At 42.5% G+C, this 25,341-nt stretch overlaps 2 protein-coding genes across 2 annotated transcripts in view; one reads left to right on the top strand and one right to left on the bottom strand.

Moving 5' to 3' along the window:
* LOC126295192 (ankyrin repeat domain-containing protein 17-like) overlaps nucleotides 1–16,608 on the bottom strand; it is a 49,813-nt gene extending 33,205 nt beyond the window's left edge. The window contains exon 1 of the mRNA XM_049987496.1: nucleotides 16,548–16,608. The gene's annotated coding sequence lies outside the window, so the exon portion shown is untranslated. The remainder of the gene's footprint in view (nucleotides 1–16,547) is intronic.
* Nucleotides 16,609–19,612: 3,004 nt separating this feature from the next.
* LOC126295191 (ankyrin repeat domain-containing protein 17-like) overlaps nucleotides 19,613–25,341 on the top strand; it is a 50,618-nt gene continuing 44,889 nt past the window's right edge. The window contains exon 1 of the mRNA XM_049987495.1: nucleotides 19,613–19,777. The gene's annotated coding sequence lies outside the window, so the exon portion shown is untranslated. The remainder of the gene's footprint in view (nucleotides 19,778–25,341) is intronic.

The following is a 25,341-nucleotide window of genomic DNA, read 5'->3' as shown; positions in this document are numbered from 1 at the left end:
TTTGAAAGTATTTGTACGGAGTGTAGCCATGTATGGAAGTGAAACATGGAAGATAAATAGTTTGGACAAGAAGAGAATAGAAGCTTTCGAAATGTGGTGCTACAGAAGAATGCTGAAGATTAGATGGGTGGATCACATAGCTAATGAGGAGGTATTGAATAGAATTGGGGAGAAGAGAAGTTTGTGGCACAACTTGATCAGAAGAAGGGATCGGTTGGTAGGACATGTCCTGAGGCATCAAGGGATCACCAATTTAGTATTGGAGGGCAGCGTGGAGGGAAAAAATCGTAGAGGGAGACCAAGAGATGACTACACTAAGCAGATTCAGAAGGATGTAGGTTGGAGTAGGTACTAGGAGATGAAGAAGCTTGCACAAGATAGAGTAGCATGGAGAGCTCAATCCAACCAGTCTCAGGACTGAAGACCACAACAACAACATCAGATAAGGGCGTCTTTGGAGAGAGTTTGCACGTGACTTGCATCATGTCGCTGTAGAAAACAAGTCAGTTACCTTTATCAGACAATCCATCAAGCATCCCAAGTACCAGACACGTTATATTTTATCTTTCGACGATTTCACTTGTGTCACAAGGAAAACCGTACGAGTTCAGATTAACTGCAGCTTGCACAACATGTAACTCCAAACCTTTGATGCCATGTCTGGTTTTATGTTCTTCTTTTTAGTAAAAGAGGTTAAAAAGAGTTCATAGAGAGCCAAGTCTGGACCCATAATGCCATAAAACTAGACAGCGAATTAAGTACTTCAAGTTTTAATGTTGCTCCCTTGAAGTTAACGTCCCTGAATGTAACAGGAAGAACCGTGCAAAAGAACAGCAAGGAAAGGCGTGTGGTTTGAAACCCGAAAACCCTCCATGAACCGTATTTCACACAAGCCGCCCTAGCAGATCAACAGAGATGTGTCGGAGGTGGCGGCATCGAAGCAAATGTCAGAGATGGAGGCTGGTCAGTAGTTTTTCTTTTTGAGTGGTATTTACGTAATTACAGCTTCTAAATAACAACAGCAGTATGTAAAATAATCAGGCTATGTAGTTATGAAACAAAACTTAGTTTCATTGTAAACTGTTTATGTAATTATGATTACAGCATGTTCTTGTTGTTGTGGTCTTCAGTCCTGAGACTGGTTTGATGCAGCTCTCCATCCTACTATATCCTGTGCAAGCCTCTTCATCTCCCAGTACCTATTGCAACCTACATCCATCTGAATCTGCTTAGTGCATTCATCTCTTGGTTTCCCTCTACGATTTTTTCCCTCCACGCTGCCCTCCAATACTAAATTGGTGATCCCTTGATGCCTCAGAACATGTCCTACCAACCGATCCCTCCTTCTCGTCTAGTTGTGCCACAAACTTCTCTTCTCCCCAATCCTACTCAATACCTCCTCGTTAGTTATGTGATCTACCCATCTAATCTTCAGCATTCTTCTGTAGCACCACATTTCGAAAGCTTCTATTCTCTTCTTGTCCAAACTATTTATCGTCCATGTTTCACTTCCATACATGGCTACACTCCATGCAAATACTTTCAGAAACGACTTCCTGACACTTAAATCTATAGTCGATGTTTACAAAATTCTCTTCTTCAGAAACGCTTTCCTTGTCATTGCCAATCTACATTTTATATCCTCTCTACTTCGACCATCATCAGTTATTTTGCTCCCCAAATAGCAAAACTCCTTTACTACTTTAAGAGTCTCATTTCCTAATCTAATTCCCTCAGCATCACCCGACTTAATTCGACTACATTCAATTATCCTCGTTTTGCTTTTGTTGATGTTCATCTTATACCCTCCTTTAAAGACACTGTCAATTCCGTTCAAATGCTCTTCCAAGTCCTTTGCTGTCTCTGACAGAATTACAATGTCTTCGGCCAACCTCAACGTTTTTATTTCTTCTCCATGGATTTTAATACCTACTCCGAATTTTTCTTTTTCACTGCTTGCTCAATATACAGATTGAATAACATTGGGGAGAGACTGCAACCCTGTCTCACTCCCTTTCCAACCACTGCTTCCCTTTCATGCCCCTCGACTCTTATAGCTGTCATCTGGTTTCTGTACAAATTGTAAATAGCCTTTCGCTCCCTGTATTTTACCCCTGCCACCTTCAGAATTTGAAAGAGAGTATTCCAGTCAACATTGTCAATGCTAGAAACGTAGGTTTGCCTTTCCTTAATCTTTCTTCTAAGATAAGTCGTAATGTTAGTATTGCCTCATGTGTTCCAACATTTCTACGGAATCCATAATGATCTTCCCCGAGGTCGGCTTCTACTAGTTTTTCCGTTCGTCTGTAAAGAATTCGCGTTAGTATTTTCGAGCTGTGACTTATTAAACTGAAAGTTCGGTAATTTTCACATCTGTCAACACCTGCTTTCATTGAGATTGGAATTATTATATTCTTCTTGAAATCTGAGGGTACTTCGCCTGTCTCATACATCTTGCTCACCAAATGGTAGAGTTTTGTCATGACTGGCTCTCCCAAGGCGTCAGTAGTTCTAACGGAATGTTGTCTACTCCCGGGGCCTTGTTTCGACTCAGGTCTTTCAGTGCTCTGTCAAACTCTTCACGCAGTATCGTATCTCCCATTTTGTCTTCGTCTACATCCTCTTCCATTTCCATAATATTGTCCTCAACTATATCGCCGTTGTATAAACCCTCTACATACTCCTTCCACCTTTCTGCCTTCCCTTCTTTGCTTAGAACTGGGTTTCCATCTGAGCTCTTGATATTCATACAAGTGGTTTTCTTCTCTCCATAGGTCTCTTTAATTTTCCTTTAGGCGGTATCTATCTTACCCCTAGTGAGATAAGCCTCTACATCCTTACATTTGTCCTCTAGCCATCCCTGTTTAGCAATTTTGCACTTCCTGTCGATCTCATTTTTGAGACGTTTGTATTCCTTTTTGCCTGCTTCATTTACTGCATTTTTATATTTTCTCCTTTCATCAATTAAATTCAATATTTCTTCTGTTACCTAAGGATTTCTACTAGCCCTCGTCTTTTTACCTACTTGATCCTCTGCTGCCTTCACTACTTCATCCCTCAGAGCTACTCATTCTTCTTGTACTGTATTTCTTTCCCCCATTACTGTCAATTGTTCCCTTATGCTCTCCCTGAAACTCTCTACAACCTCTGGTTTAGTCAGTTTATCCAGGTCCCATCTCCTTAAATTAGCACTTTTGTAGTTTCTTCAGTTTTAATCTACAGGTCACAACCAATAGATTGTGGTCAGAGTCCACATCTGCTCCTGGAAATGTCTTACAATTTAAGACCTGGTTCCTAAATCTCTGTCTTACCATTATATAATCTATCTGATACCTTTTAGTATCTCCAGGGTTCTTCCATGTATACAACCTTCTTTTATGATTCTTGAACCAAGTGTTAGCTATGATTAACTTATGCTCTGTGCAAAATTCTACCAGACGGCTTCCTCTTTCATTTCTCTCCCCCAATCCATATTCACCTACTACGTTTCCTTCTCTCCCTTTTCCTACTGACGAATTCCAGTCACCCATGACTATTAAATTTTCGTTTCCCTTCACTACCTGAATAATTTCTTTTAGCTCATCATACAATTCATCAATTTCTTCATCATTTGCAGAGATAGTTGGCATATAAACTGTAGTAGGCGTGGGCTTTGTGTCTATCTTGGCCACAATAATGCGTTCACTATGCTGTTTGTAGTAGCTTACCCGCATTCCTACTTTTTATTCATTATTAAACCTACTCCTGCATTACCCCTTTTGATTTTGTATTTATAACTCTGTATTCACCTGACCATAAGTCTTGTTCCTCCTGCCACCGAACTTCACCAATTTCCACTATATCTTCCCTTTTTAAATTTTCTAACCTACCTGCCCGATTAAGGGATCTGACATTCCACACTCCGATCCGCAGAACGCCAGTTTTGTTTCTCCTGATAATGACGTCCTCTTGAGTAGTCCCCTCCCGGAGATCCGAATGGGGGACTATTTTACCCAAGACGACGCCATCATCATTTAATCATACAGTAAAGCTGCATGCCCTCGGAAAAAATTATGGCTGTAGTTTCCCTCTGCTTTCAGCACAGCACAGCAAGGCCGTTTTGATTAGTGTTACAAGGCCAGATCAGTCAATCATCCAGACTGTTGCCCCTGCAACTACTGAAAAGGCTGCTGCCCCTCTTCAGAAACCACACGTTTGTCTGGCCTCTCAACAGATACCCCTCCGTTGTGGTTGCACCTACGGTACGGCCATCTGTATCGCTGAGGCACGCAAGCCTCCCCACCATCGGCAAGGTCCATGGTTCATTTACAATTGCAAATATTTTGTACCAAAGTTTCTATAATTATTAGTGTGTAACCGCAACTTTATAGAAATAAAGTAAAATAACTCACTGAAGAAGGCACAAAAAGTGCTGAAACATGTCTGGGTAAAAGGAAACTGAAAAGGTATCTTGCATAAGGCGGAATTCCTCGTCCTAATTTCATAGCAAGCACGGACATAAGAAGAAATGCAACACCACAAGGTGATTATTAACGGAAACTACACTACTAGCCATTAAAATTGCTACACCAGGAAGAATTGCAGGTGATAAACGGGTATTCATTGGACAAATATATTATATTAGAACTGACAAGTGATTACATTTGCACGCAGTTTGGGTGCATAGATCCTGAGAAATCAGTACCCAGAACAACCACCTCTGGCCATAAAAACGGCCTCGATACGCCTGGGCATTGAGTCAAACAGAGCTTGGATGGTGTGTACAGGTACAGCTGCCCATGCAGCTTCAATATGACACCGCAGTTCATCAAGAGTAGTGACTTGCGTATTGTGACGAGCCAGTTGCTCGGCCACCATTGACCAGACGTTTTCAGTTGGTGAAAGATCTGGAGAATGTGCTGACCAGGGCAGTAGTCGAAGGTTTTTTTGTATCCAGAAAGGCCCGTACAGGACCTGCAACATGCAGTCGTGCATTATCCTGCTGAAATTTAGGCTTTCGCAGGGATCGAATGAAGGGTAGAGCTACGGGTCGTAACACATCTGAAATGTAACGTCCACTGTCCAAAGTGCCGTCAATGCGAACAACAGGTGACCGAGACGTGTAACCAATGGCACCCCTTACCATGACGCCAGATGATGCGCCAGTATGGCGATGACGAATACACGCTTCCAATGTGCGTTCACCGCGATGTCGCCAAACACGGATGCAACCATCATGATTCATGATGAAGTAGTTAGGGCATTGTAAATACTATCCAATACATCACACAAAAGCTCTGAAATTGTACTTTTCAGAACGCGGTATAGGCCTAATCATTGGAAACATGTAATTACCAGGCGTGAAATATCAAAGTGTCACTTCTAGTTACATTGGTGCCATAACTATACTTTTAGTCTGAGTATTGGTTTTGTTAATAGAACTCTAATCACACCTACACAAATTCTCGAAATCTGTTTTACTGAATTTATTCGAAATTGAACAGACGTATGTCAATTACCCATTGTAGTTGTCGTGGCTGTGTTGGGAAAGTACCAGAGCTCCAAGCGCTAATACACTCCTGGAAATGGAAAAAAGAACACATTGACACCGGTGTGTCAGACCCACCATACTTGCTCCGGACACGGCGAGAGGGCTGTACAAGCAATGATCACACGCACGGCACAGCGGACACACCAGGAACCGCGGTGTTGGCCGTCGAATGGCGCTAGCTGCGCAGCATTTGTGCACCGCCGCCGTCAGTGTCAGCCAGTTTGCCGTGGCATACGGAGCTCCATCGCAGTCTTTAACACTGGTAGCATGCCGCGACAGCGTGGACGTGAACCGTATGTGCAGATGACGGACTTTGAGCGAGGGCGTATAGTGGGCATGCGGGAGGCCGGGTGGACGTACCGCCGAATTGCTCAACACGTGGGGCATGAGGTCTCCACAGTACATCGATGTTGTCGCCAGTGGTCGGCGGAAGGTGCACGTGCCCATCGACCTGGGACCGGACCGCAGCGACGCACGGATGCACGCCAAGACCGTAGGATCCTACGCAGTGCCGTAGGGGACCGCACCGCCACTTCCCAGCAAATTAGGGACACTGTTGCTCCTGGGGTATCGGCGAGGACCATTCGCAACCGTCTCCATGAAGTTGGGCTACGGTCCCGCACACCGTTAGGCCGTCTTACGCTCACGCCCCAACATCGTGCAGCCCGCCTTCAGTGGTGGCGCGACAGGCGTGAATGGAGGGACGAATGGAGACGTGTCGTCTTCAGCGATGAGAGTCGCTTCTGCCTTGGTGCCAATGATGGTCGTATGCGTGTTTGGCGCCGTGCAGGTGAGCGCCACAATCAGGACTGCATACGACCGAGGCACACAGGGCCAACACCCGGCATCATGGTGTGGGGAGCGATCTCCTACACTGGCCGTACATCTCTGGTGATCGTCGAGGCGACACTGAATAGTGCACGGTACATCCAAACCATCATCGAACCCATCGTTCTACCATTCCTAGACCGGCAAGGGAACTTGCTGTTCCAACAGGACAATGCACGTCCGCATGTATCCCGTGCCACCCAACGTGCTCTAGAAGGTGTAAGTCAACTACACTGGCCAGCAAGATCTCCGGATCTGTCCCCCATTGGGCATGTTTGGGACTGGATGAAGCGTCGTCTCACGCGGTATGCACGTCCAGCACGAACGCTGGTCCAACTGAGGCGCCAGGTGGAAATGGCATGGCAAGCCGTTCCACAGGAGTACATCCAGCATCTCTACGATCGTCTCCATGGGAGGACAGCAGCCTGCATTGCTGCGAAAGGTGGATGTACACTGTACTAGCGCCGACATTGTGCATGCTCTGTTGCCTGTGTCTATGTGCCTGTGTTTCTGTCAGTGTGATCATGTGATGTATCTGACCCCAGGACTGTGTCAATAAAGTTTCTCCTTCCTGGGACAATGAATTCACGGTGTTCTTATTTCAATTTCCAGGAGTGTAGAAAGCACTGTTGCTCAAATCGTTATGGGCACTGAAAGCTGGCCAAAGCCGGATATAAGCACAGCCGAAATTTTTGCGAAGGACCTAACGGTGCTCCGAAAGGATATGGTAAACACGGTTGGCGGTAGATGTTTGTTGCTGTTAGAAGTAGTTTAACTTGTCACAAAATTGAAGTAGATACATCCTGTGAGTTAGTATGGGCAGAGGTCATTGTTGGCAACCAGAATAAAATAATAATTGGATCCTTCCACCGACCTCCCAATTCAGATGATACAGTTGCTGAAAGTTTCAAGGAAAACTCGAGTTTGATTTCAAACACGCACCCGCATCATACGATAATAGTTGGTGGCGACATTAATTTACCCTCGATATGTTGGCGAAAATAATTCCGGATGTACACATAAAATGTCACCCGAAATTGTGCTAAACGCTTTCTCTGAAAATTATTTCGAGCAGTTAGTTCATGACCTCACGCGATTAGTAAACGGTTGTGGAAACACACTTGACCTCTTAGCAACAAATAATCCTGAGTTAATAACCAGCATCAAAACTGATATAGGGATTAGCGGACACAGGGCGGTCGTAGCGGGATTGAAGATTGTAATCCTGAAATCCTCGAAAAATAAGCGAAAAATATACATATTCAAAAAATCAGATAAAAATTCACTTGGCGCCTTCCTGAGACACAATCTCCACTCATTCCAAATTAATAATATAAGTGTAGACTAGATGTGGCTTAAATTCTAAGAGCCGGCCGCGGTGGTCTCGCGGTTCTAGGCCCGCAATCCGGAACCGTGCGACTGCTACGGTCGCAGGTTCTAATCCTGCCTCGGGCATTGATGTGTGTGATGTCCTTAGGTTAGTTAGGTTTAAGTAGTTCTAAGTTCTAGGGGACTAATGACCACAGCAGTTGAGTCCCATAGTGCTAAGAGCCATTTTAACCTTTATTTAAATTCTAAGAAATAGTATCGGCAGCAAGTGAGAGGTTTTTACCCGATAAACTAACAAACGACGAAGCTGATCCTCCTTGGTACACGAAACGGGTTAGAACACGTTGCACGATACCAACATGCCAAATTTAAACAGAGGCAAAATCCCCAAGATTGGCAATCTTTAACAGAAACTCGAAATTTAGTGCGGACTTCAATGCGAGACGCCTATAACAGTTACCACACAGAAACTTCGTCTCGAAACCTGGCAGAAAATCCAAAGAGATTCTGGTCGTATGTGAAGTATGTTAACGGTAAGAAACAATCAATGCCTTCTCTGCACGATAACAATGGAGATACTATCGTAAACAGTGCTGATAAAGCAGGTTTACTAAACGCAGCCTTCCGAAATGCCTTCACAAAAGAAGACGAAGTAAATATTCCAGAATTCGAATCGAGAACAGCTGCCAACATGAGTAAGGTAGAAGTAAATATCCTCGGAGTAGTGAAGCAACTCAAATCACTTAACCCTCGCATTACCAAGCGGGTTATTCTGACTGCCCCAGGTTGATTTTTTTTTTCGCTATAATAATGTTATCTGAAGGGCCACATGCCTGTGGTTTCATGAGTTTGTACTAAAATGATTGACCTTGAAGTCACACTTACGACTGCCTTTTTTTTTTTTTTTTTTTTGCCTTTATCGTTCACGTTCAAGTCATTTATTGGTGGGATTGTGAGACTACCCGGCTTGGTATGAAACGTCTTATTTTCTTATTTGTAGAAAAAGAAGATTTTGGGAAATGTATCTGTCATTCAACTTCTTTGTTGAGGTTTTCCATAGATCCAATGTTTGTTATTGTTGCTGGTTACTATTGTTGAGTTGAATTTGACGTTCACTGTTGAGCTGACATTACACGAGTCATTATTTCATCTGCAAGTAAGGATGTCCAAAGGACTTTCTAGCGAAGAGATCATGGAAATTCTAGACAGGTCTGATGTCAGTGACGGTGAAAATTAATGGAACATTGATAATGAACTGAATGAATATATGGAACTTCTTGATAAAGACCATATCATAGCATCAGATGAAGCTGATGATGAAATATCAGAAGACACTACACATTCATGTGAACAAGTAGAAGAAGAAGAAGAAGAAGAAGAAGAAAATGAAGAAGACACTGGAGATTTGTTTGTTTCTAGAAGTGAACTACAATTTTCTAGTGAACCACCACCATAAGGTGGGTGGCGTCGACGTCGCAACATTTTGAACGTAACACCTTGCCCAGCGAATGATGGAAAAACAATCAAAACAATAACAGAGTCATTTTTATTATTTATCTCACCGGAAATCGTGAGCATCATTCTAGAAGAAACGAACAGGGAAGCCCAACGAGTAATTTCTTTTTGGAATGCAGCTCATTCTTCGAACAAAACGACATGGAGAGTTAAAAATGCAACTGAAGTGTACGCTGTATTAGCAACTCTAATAGGAGCTGGTCGAACTCATGGACATCGCACAAGTGCTTCCGATCTGTGGGGAAGTAACGTTGCCTTTCGGCAACCACTCTTTTCCGCTGCCATGTCAAGAAACCGACTTTTGTCTATACTGAAACTCTTGCGATTTGACAACAGAGACACAAGAGCACAGAGAATTGAAGATGCCAAGGACAAGCTACAAGCCATCAGGGTAGTGTTCGACAAATTTCAGTCTAACTTGTGCAAAAACTTCTATCCTTACGAATATGTGACTATTGATGAACGATTAGCAACGTACCGAGGAAACTGCCCTTTTAGGGTTTATATGAAGAGCAAGCCTGGGAAGTATGGCATTAAAATTGGGTTTGTGCTGATGTGAAGTCATCATACTTATTACGGATCCAAATTTACGCAGGAATGGTGGACAATACTTGGGAAGTGAATCAAGGGCAGAGAGTTGTTTTGGATCTGATGGAACCATTTCTGAATAACGGTCATGGTGTAACAACTGATAATTTTTTCACCAGTTTTCCATTGGCTGCTGAACTACTAAAACGAAACACGACATCGGTTGGTACCTTGTGTTCCAATAGGAAAGAGATTCCACAGGAATTCTTGCCAAACAGAAAGAGAGAAGTTCACTCTTTAATGTTTCACTTCACAAATGACTTGACCTAGTTTCCTATGTTCCAAAGAAGGGAAAGGCAGTAATACTGCTCTCTACTCAGCATAATGAGAGACAAGTTAGTGCTGAAGAAAGTGAACACAAAGCCGAAATCATACTGCACCACAACAAAACCAAAGGTGCTGTAGATAACGGGGACAAAATGACAAGAGAATACGGTTGTGTTAGAGGAACGAGGCGGTGGCCACTAAGAAGCTTCATGCAAATGATAGATATTGCAGCACTGAATGCATATATCCTGTACACTCTAAGATTTCCTGAATGTCAGAAGAATAACTGAAGCCGACATAAACTCTTCACGACTGAAATGGCATTTGGGCTCAGCAAAGGCAGCATGGGAGAAGGAGCCAAAAATATCTTCATAAGCATGTACACGATGCAATGAAAGCTTGTGGTATTGAAATTCCTACAGCCGTGATCCAGACGCAGTGTTCCAAGTTACCAACGCCACAACGATGTCAAGACTGAAAGAGAAACGAAGGTCGGAAAACAAGATTCTGTTGTTAACGTGCAAGAAACCTGTTTGAGTATACTGTTACTGTGAGAAGAAACTGTTACTGTGAAGTGCGTGCAGTGTAAAAAAGTACTTGACTGAAAAGTTGAAAAAAGGCTTGTGTTATTTTACTGCAGTGACTGTTGAGGTACATAGACTAGTAATTTTCTGTTTATTGAGTACTTAATTTAGTGAAAGATATAAAAAATTTTGTCTTTGTATCTGCGATCTGATTAAATACTTCTAATTACCTGGAAAGCTGTTTTTCAATACTAAATAAACCCATTGAATGGAAATAACGAAATCTGAGAACAAATATTACAATAAAACGCAAAACTCTTTTGGGGTAGTCCAAATACCCCGCTCGGTAACACAGAGGTGTGAAAAAGCTTGGTAACGGGAGGGTTAATAAAAGCAAGTCTTCTGGTCCAGACTGTATACCGATTAGGTTCCTTTCGGAGTATCCTGATGCATTAGCTGCAAACTTAACAATCTTACACAACCGTTCGCTCGACGAAAGATCCATATACAAAGACTGGAAAGTTGCACAGGGCACAACAATACTCAATAAAGGTAGTACGAGTAATCCACTAAATTACAGGCCCATATTGTTAACGTCAATATGTAGCAGGAGTTTAGAACATACACTCCTGGAAATTGAAATAAGAACACCGTGAATTCATTGTCCCAGGAAGGGGAAACTTTATTGACACATTCCTGGGGTCAGATACATCACATGATCACACTGACAGAACCACAGGCACATAGACACAAGCAACAGAGCATGCACAATGTCGGCACTAGTACAGTGTATATCCACCTTTCGCAGCAATGCAGGCTGCTATTCTCCCATGGAGACGATCGTAGAGATGCTGGATGTAGTTCTGTGGAACGGCTTGCCATGCCATTTCCATCTGGCGCCTCAGTTGGACCAGCTTCGTGCTGGACGTGCAGACCGCGTGAGACGACGCTTCATCCAGTCCCAAACATGCTCAAGGGGGGACAGATCCGGAGATCTTGCTGGCCAGGGTAGTTGACTTACACCTTCTAGAGCACGTTGGGTGGCACGAGATACATGCGGACGTGCATTGTCCTGTTGGAACAGCAAGTTCCCTTGCCGGTGTAGGAATGGTAGAACGATGGGTTCGATGACGGTTTGGATGTACCATGCACTATTCAGTGTCCCCTCGACGATCACCAGAGGTGTACGGCCAGTGTAGGAGATCGCTCCCCACACCATGATGCCGGTTGTTGGCCCTGTGTGCCTCGGTCGTATGCAGTCCTGATTGTGGCGCTCACCTGCACGACGCCAAACACGCATACGACCTTCATTGGCACCAAGGCAGAAGCGACTCTTATCGCTGAAGACGACACGTCTCCATTCGTCCCTCCATTCACGCCTGTCGCGACACCACTGGAGGCGGGCTGCACGATGTTGGGGCGTGAGCGAAAGACGGCCTAATTGTGTGCGGGACCGTAGCCCAGCTTCATGGAGACGGTTGCGAATGGTCCTCGCCGATACCCCAGGAGCAACAGTGTCCCTAATTTGCTGGGAAGTGGCGGTGCGGTCCCCTACGGCACTGCGTAGGATCCTACGGTCTTGGCGTGCATCTGTGCGTCGCTGCGGTCCGGTCCCAGGTCGACGGGCACGTGCACCTTCCGCCGACCACTGGCGACAACATCGATGTACTGTGGAGACCTCACGCCCCACGTGTTGAGCAATTCGGCGGTACGTCCACCCGGCCTCCCGCATGCCCACTATACGCCCTCGCTCAAAGTCCGTCAACTGCACATACAGTTCAGATCCACGCTGTCGCGGCATGCTACCAGTGTTAAAGACTGCGATGGAGCTCCGTATGCCACGGCAAACTGGCTGACACTGACGGCGGCGGTGCACAAATGCTGCGCAGCTAGCGCCATTCGACGGCCAACACCGCGGTTCCTGGTGTGTCCGCTGTGCCGTGCGTGTGATCATTGCTTGTACAGCCCTCTCGCAGTGTCCGGAGCAAGTATGGTGGGTCTGACACACCGGTGTCAATGTGTTCTTTTTTCCATTTCCTGGAGTGTATATTGTATTCGAGCATTATGAATTGCCTCGAAGGGAACGGTCTTCTGACACACAGTCAACATGGATTTAGAATACATCGTTCCTGTGAAACACAACTAGCTCTTTATTCACATGAAGTGCTGAGTGCTATTGACAAGGGATTTCAGATCGATTCCGTATTTCTGGATTTCCGGGAGGCTTTTGACACTGTACCACACAAGCGACTCTTAGTAAACTTGTGTGCTTATGGGAATATCGTCTCAGTTATGTGACCGGATTTGCTATTTCCTGTCAGAGAGGTCACAGTTCGTAGTAATTGACGGAAAGTCATCGAGTAAAACAGAAGCGATTTCAGGCGTTCCCAAGGTAGTGTTATAGGCCCTTGCTGTTCCTTATCTATATAAACGATTTGGGACACACTCTGAGCAACTGTCTTCGTTTGTTTGCAGATGACGCTGTCGTTTATCGACTAATAAACTCATCAGAAGATCAAAACAAACTGCAAAACTATTTAGAAAAAATATCTGAATGGTGCGAAAAGTGCCAGTTGACCCTAAATAACGAAAAGGAACTCGTTAAACTTCGGCTACACGATAAATCAGTCTGATCTAAAGGCCATAAATCCAACTAAATACCTAGGTATTACAGTTATTAACAACTTAAATTGGAAAGAACACACAGAAAATGTTGTCGGCTAGGCTAATCAAAGGTTGCTTTTTATTGGCTGGACTATTAGAAAATGTAACATACCTACCAAGGAGACTGCGTACACTACGCTAGTCCGTCGTCTTTTAGAATACTGCTGTGCTGTGTGGGATCCTTACCAGGTAGGACTGACGGAGTACATCGAAAAAGTTCAAAGAAAGGCGGCACGTTTTGTATTATCGCGAAATATGGGCGAAAGTGTGACAGAAATGATACAGTATTTGGGCTACACATCGTTAAAAGCAAGGCGTTTTTCGTTGCCACGGAATCTTCTCACGAAATTCCATCACCAACTTCCTCCTCCGAATACGAAAATATTTTGTTGACACCGACCTACATAGGACGGAACGATCACCACAATAAAACAAGGGAAATCAGAGATCGTACGGAAAGATATAGGTGTTCGTTCTTTCCGCGCGTTATACGAGATTGGAGTAATAGATAATTGTGAGGGTGGTTCGATGAACCCTCTGCCAGGCACTTGAATGTGATTCTCATAGTCTCCATGCAGATGTAGAACCATCAGTCACTGTTACTCAGAGCACGAGTGAAAGATGAACAGAGTTTAGAGTAAGATCATGTGAAGACCTGAAGCACTGGAAAGTGGAAACACGTATGCGCATCACATCTGCAGACCACTTCATGTAATGGAAGCATATTCCTAGTGGCATAACAGCAAAAACAATAATCTGTAGACAGCTAATGTCCACCCACCACAGCCCAAAAAGCTGCCTTAAGAGTCGCCTTCCTTGTCACTTGGACGAAACATTTTTCGAAGTTATATAATCTCCACTCTAAATTTCCGGTGAAGGTTTAGCCTACTTTCTGTTTCCAATAAACATACGATTTCAGTTCACAGAGTTCGCACTATATCCCGATTATTATATTTTTCATCATCAGGACACCACGAACTCCTCCCTTGCCTAAACTTACCAGTTTCTCACATTCCATATTTAGTATGGTGTCAGCCATAAGTTTTGATTTTCAGAGATTGTAGTCCAAAATCCTTATGATCACGCGATGCGATCGGCTGCGTTGTGACCACGTATGTAGTGGTGTAATGATTTGGAAAGATCGGCCATCTTCGGCCGATGTTGGTCGTCAGTGGAACCCACCGATATCGGTGTCACAGTGGCCTCAGCCTAAACAGGTCCAATTTGTCAGGCGCTCAGTTGTGTGACCTATTTAGCACTGTTACAGAACTGTTCCTATGTGACTGTATTGTGGTTGCCTCGGGCGAATGCTCCGGCGTGGGGCCCTATTCTGTATCTTCCCACTATTTTGCCGATCGGTTCGGTACACGAGTGCACCGAACAGTCTTTTTTTCGAAAGGGAGACCCAAAATTATTCTGTAAGCATTTCAGAGGTGATGCCGAGCGTTCCTGCCGAACCAAACCACTGTGGTCAGCTCTCCTTGTGCCAACCAATCAGAAGCAGTCTGCCTCAGATCCACGCATGCACACTGAAGCGCCACAGCGACACGAACTTGTACGTAATACCGTTCAAATTTCACTGAGCACAGGCTTCCATGAATGCATGATAGCGATAGAATATTGACTGGGTTCTGGAAACATTGTCATTTTATTCTCATTCATATCGAAATCTTGTTCTGGATTATACGTTTCGTAATATGAGCTACCACATTCTACAAATACATGTATAGAAACACTCGAGAATATGTCATTTTTTTTCTGTTTTCCGTCATTCCTTAGTTGCTTCAAAATTCATGGAGGTCTATGCAACTAATTCAAGGCAGTTTGTGTATTGCCATACGCGTTTCGCTTGCTTTATTCTTGATGATCATTCACAAATAAGAGAAGCAAAACGCGTATGGCAATAAACTGCCTTCAATTAGTTGCATAGACAGAACACATCTCCATGAACCCGAAAAATTGTTTAAGAGAGTGTCAAAGCATAACAAGGTGCATATAATATGGTTGTGACTCGCTCCTAAAGATCCAAATAATGAAGTAGCCTATTTCCCTATATAATACATCAACGATTTTGTTCATAAAAACAAAATTTGAAAAATCACCTTTGCGAAAGCACGTGACTGGTACAGCTATAGAAGTTGGTTCTATTTTACAAAAAGCACCTGATGAATCGAAATGTTTCATATATGGTGGTATAGTCTGAAAATATTGGGGCAGGGACCTTTCACCTCTATCTACTGTTGTTAAGGATTCGATCGCAGATAAATACTTGAGACAAGCTAGAGCATAAAGACGATTGCTGCCAGTTTCATCCACAGTAATTTACGGTGTGCTCTTAAATTCCTGTCTGACCACACGCTCGGAAATCGCTATGTATCATGAAAAAAATGGTGTATTGCTTATGACAAGCAGAATTATAAATGTCACTGTCAGTTGTTTCACCACAATAATTTCATGTTTCATTTCTTAAACATATGGAAGCCACGAAATCAGAGATGTTACTAAGAAAGTAAGAAAGCGCCCTCTTACGTGCAAATTACAAAGCATATTTCATAAAAGTGCTTAACTTTGATGATTCACAAAATCTCAGAATGTGTTGCAAACAGAGGAGGAAAAAAATCACATCCAGCAGTATATGAACCTACGTCCTTTGCCTTACCAACTTCGCTACGCCGGCCGCGGTGGTCTCGCGGTTCTAGGCGCGCAGTCCGGAACCGTGCGACTGCTACGGTCGCAGGTTCGAATCCTGCCTCGGGCATGGATGTGTGTGATGTCCTTAGGTTAGTTAGGTTTAAATAGTTCTAAGTTCTAGGGGACTGATGACCTCAGCAGTTGAGTCCCATAGTGCTCAGAGCCATTAGAACCAACTTCGCTACTACAAGTGACATGCTGTCAGCGCTTTATTTTATGTAATTCCATTCGAGAGAGATGCAGGCTGACTTCGTTGCCGAATGATGCAGGCGCAAGCCGTAATTGCAAGAAATTTTGCAACGTTTCCTCTACCAGGCTTCACAAAATACCTTTGCATTGTTACTTAGAAGTTTTAAACGCGTTTCGATAACTAATAACTTGCGGAAAAGACTACACTAAGTCACTAGTAATTTCAGGTAATACTCATGTGATATACATAAGCAGACCTGACCTTTTGAAATTTAATGATTTTTTCAAACTCTAAATTACATAAAAATAACAGGTATTTTGTGAGAATATTGACCGAAACGGTTTTTTATGTTATAATCATTCACAGTAACAGTAATACCAACCATGTTTCTAACAAAGGAAAAAGTCTATTATGAACTCACGTTCCACCCGGACATGTCCTTGTGATTCTTCAGTAGCACAATCACTAAATCCGAAGCTAAAACCGCTCAATATGTTTAAAATAATAAATTCTAGGTATAAATAAATCACACTGAACCGCACGAAAGGGCCATACCGAGTTCAAAACCTCTCGGTACAGTTGGAGAAAAATCAGCAGGAGGACCGATTAGTATCAGGTCTCAGAAGCTTACTGAATAGGAACTTCAGATTTAAAAAAAAACGATAATGGCGTCACTACTGAGGCTAACCTACTGCACCGATCGGTAGGTACGATACAGAATATGGCCCACAGTCTAACATAACAGTCACGACACTCACAGCTGTACAAGTTGTTGCCGTTTGACAGACGGAGCGACACTAGCGCTCCAAGCGGCGAGTAAGGTGAACATCAGACGAGTCGTAAGCATAATGTTTGTTTTGCTTCCATTTCCTAAGTAATTTACGAAATATTTGAGTTATTTTCTTGCCTCCAACAATTTGTGTAGTATCAGAAGGCATATATGTTTCTAAAAATGATTCTAAAATAAGCGCAAGTATGGACAAAAACTATGTATGAATCGAAGAACTTTCAGCATTGCAGCGCCTCAGCAATCGTAATTATCTAAATAAAGTATGAATAATCCGCCTCGATTGAGTGCAGTGGAGAGCCTGTGACCCATCGCACGTTGGCTGGGGCGAGGCAGCACACACAGTTAAGTAGTGTTATTGGCTTGGTACGGATGTACCGTGTAATGTTAATAAATTTTATTGGGACCTGCCGTTGTGGGTGTTCATTTTAGAAATTGACTATGCCCATTTAGGCAAGCTGTTTTTTATTTTGTTCTGAAGAAGGCGTGGTTATCCACGTTGAAACTTGGGTAAACACTGGGAATTTTCGCAATCGAGGCGGATTATTCATAATTTATGTATGAATCGAGTGGCAAGCTACGACACATTCGTGAGGAAACACTTGTTATGTTGGATAGAATTGCACGCTACCTCGTTGATATCAAAGGAGTACAAACACACAGATTCACACGTAAGAAGCACAGACATGTTACTCCACATGCAAAAGCGATCGACAGCTCATTTATCGTTCGGTAGGCCTACTGTGTTTGTCATCATCGCCTGTTGTCACAAGTACGACCTTCATCTTCATATTATTGTAAGTGGGACTAGCAACTGCCAAATAGTGTGTGAAATACGTTGAAAACATTATAATGAGTTCATTACATTTTACGCAAAACCAAATATTTGAATAATTTTCAAACAATCTGTCGGTGAACAAGGTGCTAACAAAATCCCATGACACGAAGGAAGCAAGGAAAATTAAGTGACTAACAACAGCAGTGAAATGAAATACATACCAAACATTACGCTTTTGTAAGACACGAATAACTGCACTTAATCTAACCACTTCATCGTCAAAGCAGGTCTGTGTTGACGATTCACACGAATCTAGAAGTGATACATGGAGAGCTGAAGTGGCTGCTTCTGTGTCATAGGACTGTTTTACAGCTTTAGATGGATTGTCGAATCTTTGTGGCAGTTTCCTCTTCATTGTCAGTTGAGGTGATTGTCAAACAGTGTGGGTAATGCATTCCACACGAGTTTATTATTGTCTGCGTTCATGAACTGTTTATGTTCTAAATGTAGGGAACAAAACCTGATATTATTACACAGGTAAACTGGGTCTTTTTTCATGAGGTCTTCTCGTCTGCTATTAACTAGCCATTTTCTGCTCCTAAAACAAAACTTTAATCATTTATACACATGTAGTTTGCGAGTGAATCCCGACGATACTGTTCAGTAACATGATGGTATATAGGGTGACCAGACGTCCGGATTAATCCGGACATGTCCTCCTTTTTAGCTCTTTGTCTGGGATCCGGTCGGATTTTTACAGTATCCGGCTTTTTCGCAAAAGTGAGAGTAATACAGTTAAATTTACAATTCGTCCCGTTCTATTGCTCTTTTCTTCAATACTCTGACTATTGGCACAGCTTTCGTGATAAACACGTATGAAGGCGGTGTTAGTAGGTGGCACCAGGATCATCGATGTTATCGTTAATCGACATATAAGCGATTGCAAATATCGATTATTTAAAATTTTCGTTTCGTATCTTCGCTTTGTATTGGCTTGGCTTACTGTAGGACAGCACGTCTGAATTGTGAGTATAATTTTTAACCGAGTGAGTTCCGTAAAATATTTGGGTATGCCTAAACGAAAGTGTACATTTTCTGATGTCCTTTCCTGGAAATATCCGGCTCTGAAGAAAGGGAGAAATGAATTTGAAGCGGAGTGTATGATATGTGGAGCTGGAACGTACACCTCAGTGGCCAATAAAGGTAAGAAATAACTCGACAGATTAACTGTCATGGTTTTATTTCATTGTTTCGTAGTCATTCAATTTATTTGTATTCGGAAGGTTAAAGTACAGTTTACATGCCGTCAGTTGCTTCAATGGTAGATGTTGGTAGCAGTGCGTCGAACGAAGGGAGGTGAATTGGTTTTACGTTTTTCGCTTTGTAAACAATTCTATGTTGTTGACATAACAAAACAATTGACGCCAGATTGTCACCACAATCAATGTGCTTAATTTTTTTTATATTGACCACCAACTGACCATCAGTAACAATTAACTACTAGTTTTACTGGTAATTCCCAGCAGTCACGTGACTTGTCCAAAGCTGACGGGTGGTATGCTCATCTGCAGTTGACTCGCTTGAAGTGTCCTCTTTTTCCTTCGTTCGTTCTCCTTTTTGAAGCTGTTTGTCCTCCTTTTTAAACAATTGCATCTGGTCACTCTAATGGTATATACCTCTCAGGAAGTTTAGGAAACCTAAAAAAAAAGACAGCTGTGGTGTCTTCCTCCTGCTGTTGCTGCAATTTATTGCGCTACAAACGCTCCCGCTTGTAAAAACCATTGTAGAAATCAATAGAAACAACCACTATTCGCTTTCAAGATCGCGCCGAACTCACAGTTTAATAAGTTACTAGCCGCTTGGGGCGCTGCTAGCGCGGTAGACATAGAAATGGAAGCGAAGAGTCGCGACTCTTACGTTAGACTGCTTTTGCCCGAACTGGCAACGCAGCACCGTGACGTCAGCGCTGGGTGCGGTAGCTTGGCCCAAACCTCCGCGCTGCGTATTTACGGTTCAATTCTGGCAGAGAAGACTGGCGGGAAGTGTGCAGTGAGTGTTCTCTCCTCCGCTACAACAAAACAGATAGGTAAGGTGGGTAGCTGGCCTCGCCTAGAGTTACTATGTGCTGCGAAGATGGCCGCGCTTATGTAGTTTTGATTCGCTCGTACCACACAAACATCGAGTAACAGCTGGTGTATAATATGGCGGTTGTTTTATTAATCAATAAAAGGTAGCACCGTTTCGCGCTAAAGGGTTTCAACGTCGTAGATTCTCATCTCTAGCGTTTCGTAATGTACTCTCCGACATTTGTCACTCTTCTATCGCCGAACACATGACAGAGTAAAGCCCAGTGAACGGAAAATGGCGCCGATTGCATCTAGCTATACTTCGTCATAAGAATAAACCGGACATAAACAAACACAAAGGCGATGATGATGGGCACCCATTGTTACCGATCATGGAAGTAGGTCCATCTTATGTATTAGGTAACTTATTACAATGTCACTGTAAATGAAACTTTACGACATTCTGATGTATTAATAGCCATCAATGTTTTTCTTAATCATACTTTAGCTACGGAATTTTTATTTCAAAAATCGTGTGCACAGTGTCTGTAAGCGCTACTTGTGCTCTGACTGTTCCGCTTTTCATAAATACCGCAAAAATGGATGGTAAACTGCTTCCTGATTCTTAGTGAAACACTCGTGTAGAACACCGTTAATGGCGAGAAAAAAGTTTTTCTTAATGGTTTTTCACAATATTGCAGAGAAAAATCAGCTTTGGTGGTTTCGGAGAAACAGTATGTAATAACCTTAATATCGATATTTTATGAAATATTGTTAAAGATTTTTAAGTTAAGAAAACCTCCAACAATTAAGTTTTTGGATAGAAATCGTAAATACTCTGTTAGAATGTGACCCATGTTTTGTAAGACATGAGCCACACACAGCGTGCGTCGTAGAAACATGAAAAACAGTTCTCGCGGCGACGAGCAGACTACATATCCTGCATTTTTAAAGTTGTCAATTTAACACAGCAATCTCAACCCTAATAGAATTGATCTGCAGCCAGGTTCAGGCATTTGTCGCGAGAAATAATACGTTTGAGCTGCCAAACGTACTGCAACTATAATCCATTTAGCATAAGAATAAACCTGATGTAAACATTCGTTATGTCTTCTCGCGCGTTTACGGGTAGCTCACTGATTTCCGTTTCACGTGTGACTGTAGCCAAGCGGTCTCGAGTACTGTCAAGTACGATAATACGGGTACGTTTTGTGCTCTGCTTTATACGCTCATCGACTTACTGATAATACGGGACAACTCCACCGGCGCATTTGACTTGGACAGCACAGGCCGGTCAGCTGGTGCAGCTAGACTGGTGTGGAATGGCCAGCTGCAGTTCACACGTAAAAAGACGAGCAGAGGAGCAATACAGCTTCGAATGTTGTTTAATTTTTAAGCAGAATGAAATAATACACTGCAAATCTCCCACAATACGCTCCTTGGACGACTAGACGAAAACCGCAACACGTTAACACGTTATCGTTTTTAACTAACGCACTGTTGTAATTAAAACAAGAACAATGAAAATTCCTGACTTAACCACGGGTAATTTTTCTGCATAAGCTGTGTGTGACGCAAGAGAGTACTGAAGGATTTGACCGTGTAGTTACATATTGGAGCCACTTAAGACATTACTTAGAGTAAGTTGTCTGGTAATCTCTTAGCTCCTTTCTTATCCGAAACAAAGTAATACATTTCAGTTCAGGAAGTGTCACCTGCTACGTTGATAACGTGGCTATCAACAGTCCACGAAGACAACCAGGCGCCGGGTTTTCTCGTCTTCTTCTACGACGAGCCGTTCTATATCCCACCAGCGTTCGGCAGTGACGTGTGAGAAAGCTGCGTGCGTTAGTTCCGGTACGTGTGTCAGCTTAACAGTCTTGTTATCTCTCGTGACAAACCCCTTAACTTGGCTCGAGATCAATTCTGTTGGGTTCGCATTGTAATGGTAATGTAGCAAATGTAAAAATGCAGCATTTGTATGATGTGCTCGATGCTGTGAAAATGATTGTTTTTCATGTTTCTACAATGCTTATCTACCTCTGTCGTATAAAACGATGGACGTAGCCCAAATAAAGAGGATCTGGTTTTTCATTTTTGCTTTAAAAAATTAAACTGTTTTCTTCATTTCAACAACTTTTATGAAGTCTTTCACAAAACATGGATAATTAAGAATGTGTATTGGAAATGGAAATAGGAATTTCGCGTGCAATATGTAATTAGAAACAGGAAGTCGTGCATTATTCATAAAAGAGTTTTATAATTGAGACGTAGGTATTTCAAATTGAACGAGGAAAAAATAAACTGTGGAAGTTTGAACCACAGCACGAACAACCGCATTTGTTTCAAATTCAATTCCATTACACTACAGACTGCGCTATGCTTTCAATGTGAGTTCATATATGAACTACAATATATGCACCACTGGGAATGCTTCAAAGCCGATTATCTTCATACTTCATGAAAAACATTTCGAACAGCCTGTTTTCGGCACTTTTTAACTGTATTCCACTACGGAACAGAAAGCAGCCCAAGCCATTTTCATACTGCGCATTAACAGCACACCAATTAGAGCACAACGCAGCAGAGGCTGTGACTGTACACGATTTTTGAAATAAAAACTACGTAGCTAAAGCTTGATTACGAAAAACGTTGAAGGCTATTGATACATTTGAATATCTTAGTTTCATTTAACGTAACTTGGTAATAAGATATCTAATAAATAAGTAGGGACCTATTTCCAAGAACACCAGTGTACGTGTGCTACGGCTTCTGACCAGTCATCGCGTTTGTGTTTGTTTACATCAGATTTATTTATTTTTTTAATTACGATACTATGTTACCCAAGATCAAGATCATGTCATGTTTTCTGTCTGGTCACCTAAGAAGCGTATCACCTGAGCTATACCATACATTTTCTTCTGTTTAAAAATCAATTAAATGACATTCAAAGCTATATTGTACACTGCTCGTCTCTTTTCACATATTTACTGCAACTGTTCACATCATTACAGATTATTTGGATATCTTGCTTGGCCGGTGCTAGTTAAATGCGCCGCCAAGGCTCTTGTACCGTATTATCGCTGAGTCGATATACGCGTAACTCACAGCATAAAAAAAACCTATAATTACCGTACTTGACTGTACTCGAGACGGCTTGCATTCTGCTCCACGTGAAACGAAACCCAATGAGGTTTCAGCAAACCTGGAAGAATACATAGTGTAATATTTACACGAGGTTTAGTATAATGAATTCCGCGGTGTCATTGTGGCGGCTTTCGTTTACTCCTCTGCTTCGATGTAACGGTGGACGAAATTTACGAAAACCATCTAATCCATCGCTGTCAAAGACATACTGGTTACTCATACTCGTACAGCCAATTCATAGTAGTAATGAAACATTACATAAGGTACATTTGTCATTGCAGGTGTTAGGAGGTCATAGGAGTTACTATTTGTAAGTATCTTCTTGTGATAATGGAGTGATGGTCTACCTGTAACGTAGACAAGTGCTAGTTACTTACCAGAATTGTACACATATGTTTTCTCGTTTTGGTACTGGGGGACCGGAAGACCAGCGAAATCGATTGCTGTCAGTAAAAATAGGAATACAGTTGTGTATTTAAAATGCAATTCTTAATATTCATTACTTACGTTTTGTCCCGTAACGTTTTAATCACGTAAGATAACCTCTGTGGTTCCATAAGCCAAACCTTATGCCCCTGGCGACGAAACGCAACATCTAACATACGATTATTCCAAAATCTTGGTTTTTTGGCTGTGGTGAACGTGTGTAGCTTTTCTCAAGACATTGCTTAAGTTAAAAGGTGAAATTTTCTTTGGGAGTTACCGAGTTCATGAAATCCTAGCGTAATGCTCGTGCACTATGCAAATCTTGTATAGTTTGTTTCGTAGCTCTGTGCCGCATTCCGTGATTTGCGCCATAATGATTAGAACATGGTGAAGCTGCAGAGCTACATTTGGATCTGTATCGTACTGAAATTTGCGCGATACCAAACCACGACCTCTGTCCACAATAGCGCATGAAACTGCCGGAACTGCGTAAATTTCCGTTCGGCCTGTTGCGCAGATAAGTTGCTGTCGCGTAAGTGCACTCATATCAGCAGTACAGAAGAATGGATGTTCGTGAACGCAACGCTCTGTTAACTACTTTTTAAAAGACATCATATTCGCTGTTGACCGTAGAAATTACGTATTTCACAGTTCCAGTTTCGGCCTATTGGCCATTTGCAAGTGGTAATGCAAACTACAAAATCCTTCGATACGTTGTCTTATCGGACTATTTTAAACTGACATGTGTTGAAAGAAAACCTTTTGCAGTACCGATTAAAAATGCAGATAGGCCGAAATTTCTACTATGAAATAATTGCTACGGTCGAATATAATTTCCAAAAATTCTGCAAGACTGTAAATCCTGACAGTCAAAAATTAAACGGTAACGAACATTTTTACTTAACGTTAATATGAAAAGATGAAATGACTGCCGACTACACAAGTGCTTTATAAATTTAAACTGTGCATCGACGAAATCTTTTGCTAAATTCGTTTGAAACATGAGCTCACATACCTATTATTAACCGCAACTCGTGGTTCTTTGAAACGTGGCTATCCCCTGACATCACATTTCCCGACACTTCACCTTAACAAAAAGTACTAAAATGACTTCACCGGAGAGCATCAGTATAAACTGCACACTGTCTTAACATGGAAGTGTGAACACGAAAAATATCAAATACAGGATTTTAGCTTCAAAAGCACATAGACCGGTGGTTATCAACCTGGGCTAAAATGATATTTTCTAAGGGCTAAAAAACCAAAAGCGTGTGATTGTCTGTCATGAAACTAAATTACTTTCAAAACATTACTGTTGTCACACTTTTGTAAAACTTTAACACTGATTATGTAAGTTCTCAGTAATTTTCCTTGGTTACTAGCATTAATGTGGTGAAGATCAAAAGCACCTCACAAAAACTACCGATTACAAACATACTTTGCGAACAGTACATCATCTGTTTTTGTGGTCTTCAGTCCTGAGACTGGTTTGATGCAGCTCCCCATGCTACTCTATCCTGTGGCAGCTTCTTCATCTCCCAGAACCCACTGCAAACCACATCCTTCTGAATCTGCTTAGTGTATTCATCTCTTGGTCTCCCTCTACGATTTTTACCCTCTACGCTGCCCTCCAATACTAAATGGTGATCCCTTGATGCCTCAGAACATGTCCTACCAACAGATCCCCTCCTCTGGTCAAGTTGCGCCACAAACTTTTCGTCTCCCCAATCATATTCAATACTTCCTCATTAGTTATGTGATCTACCCATCTAATCTTCAGCATTCTTCTGTAGCACCACATTTCGAAAGCTTCTATTCTCTTCTTGTCCAAACTATTTATCGTCCATGTTTCACTTCCATACATGGCTACACCTCCCCCCATGAACCATGGACCTTGCCGTTGGTGGGGAGGCTTGCGTGCCTCAGCGATACAGATGGCCGTACCGTAGGTGCAACCACAACGGAGGGGTATCTGTTGAGAGGCCAGACAAACGTGTGGTTCCTGAAGAGG

This window comes from Schistocerca gregaria, chromosome 11, assembly GCF_023897955.1.
Source record: "Schistocerca gregaria isolate iqSchGreg1 chromosome 11, iqSchGreg1.2, whole genome shotgun sequence".
Classification (NCBI taxonomy): domain Eukaryota; kingdom Metazoa; phylum Arthropoda; class Insecta; order Orthoptera; family Acrididae; genus Schistocerca; species Schistocerca gregaria.
The sequence above is the reverse complement of the archived record's forward strand: the minus strand, read 5'-3'. Positions and strand labels throughout refer to the sequence as shown.